Source organism: Alexandromys fortis, unplaced genomic scaffold (assembly GCF_014885135.2).
Source record: "Alexandromys fortis isolate MF-2015 unplaced genomic scaffold, M_Fortis_MF-2015_v1.1 scaffold_2_1_26212458, whole genome shotgun sequence".
NCBI lineage: Eukaryota > Metazoa > Chordata > Mammalia > Rodentia > Cricetidae > Alexandromys > Alexandromys fortis.
Window position 1 is genome coordinate 5,998,802 of NW_026067930.1, and position 10,438 is coordinate 6,009,239.

The window sequence follows — 10,438 nt, forward strand, 5'->3', positions numbered from 1 at the left end:
CCTATCATATGACAAAAGCATTTGTTCAACTATGTTCATAGCAGTATTATTTGTAATAGCCAGAACCTGGAAACAACCTAGATGCCCTTCAATGGAAGAATGGATGAAGAAAGTGTGGAATATATACACATTAGAGTACTATGCTGCGGTAAAACACAACAAAGTAATGTTGGCATAAAGTTGGCCATCCATTTACTTCCTCTCGAGTTTAGAGGTAGTTCATAATGAAATGTGGCTTGGGAACAACTACTAAATTAACAACATATTTCTGTCTGGCTATAATGAAATTTGAACATTCAGAACATCTGTTTCCATGATCTACCTTAGTTCAGAGGTTCCTTCCCGGGTCTTCTCCATTATTCCTCTGTGACACCTCCATTTGAACTTTTCTATGACAGGCAGTCCACACTGACTGAATGGTTCTCCCTCCAAGGTCCTAACAGTAGCCTAACACCAACAAGTGCTGAAGAATATCTGTGGGGAAGACTGTTGTGAAATTCAGTCCTTCAGATACAAGGTGGCTGCAGTACACATGAATTCACAGCAGCAGCTACTCATGTACAAGACCTGTACAAGATCGAGCCAATTAAAGTTTGTAGCACAAAGCATAGAAAGCTACAAATGCCCCATGGATAGCTGAGATCTACTGGCAGTTCATGGATCCTAAGGGAGTAAGAGTCACTTTATCTGGGTTCAATAGGTGAACCATGTCACAGTGGATGACTTATAATAATGTGCATACGGGAAGCACTTATTGAACTCAATAATTTAACAAATATCTTAAAGGAATGCAAAGCTAGGAGGAAAACATCTTTGGGGGACTGGCTAGGAAATTTGGAAACAGAGAACTGGGGTGGATATAACAAGGTATATTGCATACACATATGCAATCTCCAAAGTATAAAAGAAAATAATGTTCACTTGTAAGGTTTCAAAATACAGAATAAATAATATCAAAATAATGTGTATGTAATAGAAACTACAATATTAAAAATAATTTAACTTAGGGTGAAATCAATTCCCACAGTACTAGGATAGGTGTAATAAAAGAAAAATGAAACTATTTGCATGCAGACATACAAACAGAATAAAATCTATCTAAGACAAGTTATTTCTGGGAGTCTTCCATCAGTGTTTATGTCCATCTCATTGTCTTCTATTAGTCTTTAAAGTGAAACAGTCAGCATTATAAAAGTATCAATTTTTTAAACTCGTTCTATCCATGCAATAAATCCAAATCAATATCTCAACATATATGATAATGTGTATTTATGTGCATTCACAGAAAGTGAAAAACACTTCTAAATTTTATGCAGTAAACAAAGAATAGAAAATAACAAAAACAATGTTGAAGATAAAAAGGTTGAAAGAGTCATATTAGTAGCATTATCTGTTCTAAAGCGACAGCTTTAAGAAAACATAGCTGACAAAACAATAAAACTAGCAGAACTTCTATGAAATAAACGGAGGACATTGGAATTAGCATTGGAATTTTGTGAGAAAGGGTTGGCTATTATATGGCACTCAGATTCTTTGACCATTAGAGTAAAAAGAATAAAAAATAACACTGTGCAATGTACTTTCTCCAGCTCTGTGGAGTAGACAAGATTTAAAAAAAAAGCCAAGAGAGGCCTTATCATACAAAAAAGTATATGCTCTACTATGTTCATAGCAGCATTGTTTGTAATAGCCAGAACCTGGAAACAACCTAGATGCCCTTCAAATGAAGAATGGATGAAGAAAGTATGGAATATATACATATTAGAGTACTACTCAGCAGTAAAAAACAAGGACTTCTTGAAGTTTGCAGGCAAACGGATAGAAATAGAAAACACTATCCTGAGTGAGGTAAGCCAGACCCAAAAAGAGGAACTTGGGATGTACTCACTCATATTTGGTTTCTAGCCATAAATAAAGGACATTGAGCCTATAATTCGGGTTCTTAGAGAAGCTAAATAAGAAGGAGAACCCAAAGAATGCCTATATGTTTTATAGGCATCCTCCTGAATATTAACTTTCATCAGGCAATGAAAGGAGACAGAGACAGAGACAGAGACCTACATTGGAGCATCGGACTGAAATCTCAAGGTCCAAATCAGGAGCACAAGGAGAGAGAGCACGAGCAAGGAACTCAGGACCGCGAGGGGTGCACCCACACACTGAGACAATGGGGATGTTCTATCGGGAACTCACCAAGACCAGCTGGCCTGGGTCTGAAAAAGCCGGGTTAAAACCGGTCTAGCTGAACATAGCGGACAATGAGGACTACTGAGACCTCAAGAACAATGGCAAAGGGTTTTTGATCCTACTGCACGTATTGGTTTTGTGGGAGCCTAGGCAGTTTGGATGCTCACCTTACTAGACCTGGATGGAGGTGGGTGGTCCTTGGACTTCCCACAGGGCAGGGAACCCTGATTGCTCTTTGGGCTGACGAGGGAGGGGAACTTGATTGGGGGAGGGGGAGGGAAAGGGGAGGCGGCGGTGGGGAAAAGACAGAAATCTTTAATTAATAAATAAATAAATAAATTTTTAAAAATCCAAACAGACACAAAAGATCCAAAGCAAAACAGGATGAAATATAGAAACATATTTTCTTAAAAATAGAAAAAATTAAAATACTGGATTTATAAAGCAATTACCATCTTGGATTCTGTATCCATGGTAACTCAATTTAAATATCCATAATTGTAATCTATGTGATTTTGATAAAACTGAGTAATTATTCTGTCTTCAGGGTTCTCATTGAGGAAGAATCAAAGATGATACACAATTGATAATGAAGAAATGTCAGTGTGAGTCCAAAATAATGTTAGACACCTCGAACCACACCATAAGTCCTTAGATCCTGTGCTTTGCCATGATGCTTAGTGTGTCAGTGTGTGAGCTCCTTCAACTGGTCCAGTTGTATACTATCACCTCCTTCTGTAGATAGTTTAGCAGTTGCAGAAGAATATTATAATATAAATAATTTAATAGTAGTCTCTTTTGATTATAAATTAATAGATGTATGTGTTTTTCTATCCATTCCATCTTTATCGCACACACAAAAACCTAATGTTATAACCTTTACTAAGCATCTTTATTAACAAACAGTACAGCTCATGGGTAACAGAAACTATATGTGAAACAAGAAATAGAAGGCTTATGGAGCATCCCTGCATTTCATACATTTCATATGTGTTTCCTTTCGTACTCCCTTCTTATGGGTTTCTACTATAAGGTAATAAAATTAAAAATAAACTTTTAAAATTTCTCATAGAATATGTTTTGATCACATCTGTCTTTTCCTGCAAGTCCTTCCACGTTTTCTCTACCACCCTAACTATTCTAATTCATGCTCTTTATCTATCTCTCAAAAAAAAACCCATTCCCAAAACAAAAACATAATAGTCCAAACATAAATAAAATAAAAAACCCTCTGTTAGTATTCAGCATTTGTACTGGCCTACCCTTGGGGTTCTGACAGGTTATGTGCTCAACTGCAGTCACTGAGAGCACCTCCTGTGCATATTCACTATGTTCCCTTTTAAAAGGGCCCTGCCCACCTCCCATCTCTCTTCCCCTTCCTTCCTTTACTTCTTCCCTCTCTCTTCCTCTCTCTGCCTCTTTTTTCTCTTCTTATGCTCCTTCTTAAGTTCCTTTTCCCTTAGTTTAAAAAAGAAAACAACTCGGCATGAACTCTGTTGCATAGCGTCATTTTCTCTTCTGTCACTTTTTAAAAATTACATCACACGCAAAATACATCGTGTCTGTTTTGTTTTAACTAACTACTGCTGGTTATAGGGACCTTTCCTGGAGTGTGGTTGATATAATCACTGAAAGTCCATTCCAGGCAGCATATTTTTCTCTTTCTCAGACAGTATTAATTTCAAACAGCATTTTTATTGTTTGGAACTTGTGTACAATTCCTTTCAGTTGTCTGACTTGAACATGTGCAAATCTTATGTGTGCTATCAAAGTTTCTGTAAGTTCATATGTTTATCATTCTTATTGTGTCTGGAACACACTGTTTCCTTAGAGCCACCCGTCATCTCTGGCTCTGGGATGTAGGAGAAAGAGAAGCCTTGAGGGAAGGGGTTTGACGAAAACACCCCATTTAGGACTGATCGCTTCTCCTCTTTGTGTTTGTGAGATCCAAATTCTCTCACTGTCTGTACATTGTCTAGCTGTGACTCTCTGTTAATTCCCATATACTGCAATAAGAAAAGAATATATTAAAGAACATATTATGTATCCTACTTAACCAAGTAGGAAATTTAGGGTGACTAGGATTTTACAATTCGCTGATAATTGTAGTGCTGGATTTAGCAGAACTGTCATCCCCACTTACATTAACATGCAGCATTTAGGCTATTGTATTATCTCTTAGCCCTACAAGAACTTTTTGTGTCTAACAGATACTATAAGGTCTGCATCCTAGTGTGTTCCCTGGTGGATAAAGGTTCATAAAGTCTGCAAAGAGGTGTCCTTAAGAAGCTTTGACATATGAGATAGAGACGGAACTATCTTATGGTTACAAGTGTAGGTAAAACATTTGTGTTTGGCATTTTTATGCATAACAAGCTCATACATTGCTATCCATACTTGTGTTCTGTACTTTAAGTCTACAGATATGGCAATTTCTTTCTTGGTCCAGATCTGTGTGGCTCACTGTCTTCTCCCGAAATGCAGAGTATCAATTGCTATATAGACTCCATTAACGAGAGGGTTGAAACACTGCCATTGCATTAATGTATTTTAAATGAAATAAATAAACAAAATAGAAAATAAGTATTCCAGTCTTTCACGTAATGTTTATTTAGTTGCAAACTCTCTTTTTTTCTAAATTAGAAGTGTTAGGGCCTATTAATATGTTCTTTTTAAAGTCTTGTTATTCTAAAAAAATATACACAGCACTTCAGACAAGTTTAAAGAAAAGAAGAGACACAAATGGATTGCTATGAAAGAGGAAGTTTCATTTATTGTTATAGTAATGATTACCTAGAAACACAAAGAGGAGTAGATCACCCTGAACCACACAGGAAGCCTCAGAATCCTGAATAGGCATTCTTTGGTAAAGTTTTCACTGGGAAGAACTGGCCAAGTAAGATTAAAAAGAAAATTCATAAACACTCATGTATGGGTTGTTGAGATGCTTTTGGTTAGCTTTGTTGAAACTGCTAATTTTCTGTAGTAACAGGCAGCACTATCATCTCATTCACATAGGCTGTGCTGTTAGTGAGTAAATTTAGAGTATAATAAATAACCACAGGAGGAGTTTGGCCTTAGCTTCATGCGGCTTGCTCATCAAGGTGATGTCCAGGCCTGTAAGTAGTTATGTCTAATAAAGAGGCAAAATAGCCGGGCGATGGTGGCACGCCTTTAATCCCAGCACTCGGGAGGCAGAGGCAGGCGGATCTCTGTGAGTTCGAGACCAGCCTGGTCTACAGAGCTAGTTCCAGGACAAGCTCCAAAGCCACAGAGAAACCCTGTCTCGAAAAACCAAAATAAATAAATAAATAAATAAATAAATAAATAAATAAAGGCAAAATAACTCAAGGCTATTTAAGAACCCCACCCCACAAGGGGAAGAAAGAGGACAATAAAACAATAGAAGCAATGTTCACCTGATACCTGCTGTGTAATTATTTGGAGAAAGACTACTAATACCTTCTTATTGCAAGCCCTGAAAAATAAGGTCTGTATTGGTTGTCAAAGCTCTCATGAAAACACTGAGAAGAACACCATGTATCCTGTGTGCTTTGGGTAGTGTTTATTTAGGCCATTTTTCCTTTTAGAGGATCTGACAGCTACTTACTGAGAACAGTAAGATTTAGGTCTGTCCTTAGTTCACTCCTGTTCATTCATTGTTTTCTTTCCTGATCGTTCCATGGCCATATGTTCCTTGGTAGTCTTTTTAATTAGCAACAGATGGATGGAGAAACTTTAGATCCTGTATTGGATTCCATGCTGTTCCTGGGGCTTTCAAGATGGCAAAAATGAATTGTTCAAAAGCAGCTTTAGCTTTTCCTGAACTCTGCCTGCAAACTGTCATTCCAGAGGTCAGATGCTAAGGTATAGAGTTTAGGACTGTGAATTTCTTCAGCTGTGTGTGAATATCTGCAAGTGCCCTCTCTTTCTTTGACTGTTTTGATTCTCCAAGAGATCCAACACTGCCATAACTGACCTGGCACTGAATATTCAAGCATATGGAGACTTTGTGCATTAGGAGGATACACACACACACACACACACACACACACACACACAATGCATGATGCTTTAGAGAAGGGAAGAGTACGTTTATCTTTTCTTGGTCTACTAAATCCTCCTTGTCCAAAAATATATAAAGAATAATCAGTGACCATAACTTTAAATCTTCCTTGCATTGTTGGCCAGATTTATTCATAGCGCTAGCAAAAATGGTTGGGTGGGCAAGTGTGTGCCATCATATAATATAAGATTACAACTTATGTCCAGGTCCATATTAAGGCTCTCTGCTTCCATTTCTTCTTAATTCTGAGAGGTTGTCACTCTTATCCTAACCACCAAGTTAATATTTTTATTCTTTCCTGCAACGCTTTTCAACCTGGAAGGAGTCAGAAGTTTAAAATCTCCTTGCCAGGCTGTCAAGGCCAGACTGTGGAACCCTATGGGACTCGGTGTATGGACGCAGAATGCCAAGGAATAATAATGTAGGCAAATTCTATTAGCGTGTTCTTCTCAGACTACATGTGCGTCATCCAAACAGCTGTGCAGACTATTCTCCCCCAAAGGTATGGGGCAACACAAATAATCTACCTCATCCTTTCCACATCTACGGCCTCGTAAACATCTGGACACCTGGCCTTTTGGGGATTCCATTAAGTTTTTCAACCAGGAACATAGAAGGAGAATACTTAAAGTTATACATTTGTCAACACTGTGTTGACTCTGGGATAGCAATGGGTATTTGCCCGTTTCCTTTCCACAGTCCATAATTATTCTCTTTTGTCTAACTCTTCTGACCTCGATGTATTACATAGGTCAAAAGTATTATCCTCAAAGGCCTGAATACCTTATACCCAAGATCTCTTCTCTATCTGTTTCCCTGAAGCCACCACGGGGCACTCAGAAACACCTATGGAGTTTATGGTACAATTCTCTGCTATTAATAAACCAAATTTCATTCTATAGGTATTCTCATTTTCTTTAAATATATGACAACATGCAGCTACCTAGTAATGAGATCAGTGGCTTAGTCAGAAAGTTGTCTAACCTTTCACCCTAAAGGTTTTAAGCACAGGAACTGAAAGCTCACAGATAGCACTTTATCTTTTAGTAGGACTCAGACTCTTGACTCCTGGAGAAATATGCCCAGGAGCAACCCCTTCTTCAGGATAAATTAAACGTGATAGAAAATTGGGTGCACCTGGATAATAGTATTATTTATGTTGGGGATATGGAGATATGAAACTCTTGTATTATAGCTTATAATTTAGGTCTTACTTCACTCCCAAATGGTGCTTCCAGATTAACAATTTTGGTAGATTACGTCACAGGTCTAGCAGGAGAGTGGGCTGAAGGTGGTGTGGAATGGATAGATTAGTTGACTATAAGCTGGGAATGCTGTATCTAGTGAGAATTCATACTCTATTCCATTAACTCTCACTATAACTATATGTGGTGTGCCCCTTTAGCCAACATCCTAGACTTGCTGCTTTTCATCACACTGCAATTTCCAAGGCTTTAAAAATTAAACAGGTCTTTATTTTTCCATATTGCTGTGTAGAAGCCAGCATTTTAGTATGCACCTCTAACATCAACTTTGACTAACCAAGGAAAGCCAACATGGGGTATTTGATTCATTGTAGCTTTTGTTAATTATGTACCTTTAGAACTACTCTAAGAAACTGGGTCACCTAGACCGTCTTCTGGGAATGTGTTGTGTATATGTTAGCATTATCTTATCACTGCTCTCAGGTCTCAGGCATTGCCTTTCCCATCTTCCCCAGAAGCTCCTACAGTTTTATCAAAGGAGATAACTTTCTAAGAGATATTCTTTAGTAATTCTATACCGTGCTTCCTTTTTAATTTCTAAATTCATGTATATTTATTTATTATGTAAATAATCACATACATGTGCTCAGGCACACATGTGTGGAAGTCAGAAGACAACTTTCAGGAGACTTTCTCTCTTGTCATGTGGGTTCCCAGAAATAAGTTCAGATCATTGGACTTTCTGGAATAAGCTTTAACCCACTGAGCTAATTCCCTAGCCCTACATCATGTTTGAAGATGCTTTTCCAGAGAATTAAATAGCATATCCAAGAGGACCCTCCCTAGTCATTCAGTTCTTCCCAGGTGAATGTTTCATTGCACTGCCTTTGCCAGGCACTATGTCTCATATTGCAGGCTTACACATACACAATCTCAGGTCCTGTAAGTTTCTATTGACTGGATCTTGAAGCTACTTGGAAATTAAGTAGTCCCCCCCCCCTCCTCTGATCAGGTTAATGACATCCCTCAGTGGGTCACAGCCAATCTAGTCTCTTGTGTAGACTAAATCCAGAAAAAGGAGTTGGAAGCATGTTCTGGAGGGGCTCCTTTTTCCTGTATTATCTTCCAGTGTGTAGTATTAGATCAATGGTGAGGGATGAGATCCAACTATGGACTTCAAAGAACTTTGAGGAGTATGTCATGTCAAAAATCTTCATAGCAGTTAATCCAGGTGATTCTGTCCAATGTGTTACATGTTCAGGCTTTTCCAAGCAAGGTATTTACTCTTTATGTTAAACACACATTTTGTTGAATGAATAACTGGGGCTGCTTATTAATTTTTAGTAATTTATTTTTATGTTACTGGGACAATTGGTGATAATATCCAATATACTGCAAAAAGAAGCTGCTCAAGTTCACATATAATTTTTCCTTTGTCACTTGTTTCCAGCTTTATCTGAATCACCCAAACCACTAAGCAGTAGCTATGTAACCCCACTATTATATGGCTTTATTTTTCCCATATGGGGTGGATGCTTTCACTGGTGAAATTTTCCTTGTGAAGTCGATAGGATATTTTAGTCTCTTGTGAGCAATATGGTCCTATAAGAAATATGAAATACAATGACTCCAAAAATTCACATTATTACTGCATTCTTAGATCTTGAATTTGCAAATGTGGTTATCTAGAGTCAAACACTTGAGACATAGTTTGCTTGTTGGAGGAGCCCGCTTATAGGTTCCCAGCTTCTCAGACCTGAAACAATCACTCAGAAACTATATTATTTGAAACACTTCTTGGCCTATTAGTTCTAGCTTCTTATTGGCTAGCTCTTACATATTGATTTAACTCATTTCTATTAATCTGTGTGTCACCACGTGGCTGTGACTTACCGGCTAAAGTTCTGGTGTATATCTCCAGTGGGGCTACATGGCATCTCTCTTTTACTCCTCCCTTCTTTTTCCCACCATTCAGTTAGGTTTCTTCACCTAACTAAGTTTTCTCCTATCAACAGGCCAAGGAAGTTTCTTTATTCACGAATGGTATTCACAGCATAGAGAGGGGAAATTCCACATAATTTGCTATCTAAAATTCTTATTAGTCATCACCAACTATGAAAGGTTGAGGGTCAGGATGAGACAGAGGAAGAATTCAGTATGTAGACAGTTCTAGCATGAAGATCTCTCATCAAGTTCCATGCACTGGGCTAAACTGTCAGCAGGTACAACCATACAGGGTACAACCACACAGCCTCTGTATTTAATTTTCCTCGGCAAGTAAATGTCCGTATATGAGAAGAGATGTTTTTCATCAGTGTCTGAAGAAGCTGATCCTAGACAATTTCACCTGGGCATAAAAAATATTTCTCAAGGAACATTTATAGGGATGTATGCTTGATGAACACATTTATGCGGCTATAGAGCAACTGTCAAAGTCAGAAAATGAGGTGAGATAGCATGTTGAAATTTTAAAGGTGGTACATATTCAAATTCCACCAGGAGTTTCATTCATTTCTTTTTAAACATACTTTCCTAGAATAGGTTCCCAATCTGGGTTGCACTTGGCACTCAGCAGCTTGCATTTTAATAACCATTTAAGTCCTCAACAGCTACCAATGTTTTCTTGTATGTTTTCTTACGTGGTACTAAATGTTTATGGTGTATAAGGATTAATTGCTTTATAGAGGACAGAGTTTATTAATATAGTCTTAATATTAAAGTATAATAATGATATTCTTATTAAATAATTATTATTATCACCATTATTTAGTTTTGTTTTTGAGAAAGGGTTTCTTTGTGTAACTGCCCTGAAACTCACTTTGTAGATCAGGCAGACCTCCACAGAGATCTGCCTGTGCTTCCCAAGTGCTGGGAATAAAGGCCTGTACCACCGCTGCCTGGCAAAATACACATTTTTTTATTATATATTTTTTTTATTGAGAATAAGAAAAAAAAAGTTTCTGCCTCCTCCCAGCCTCCC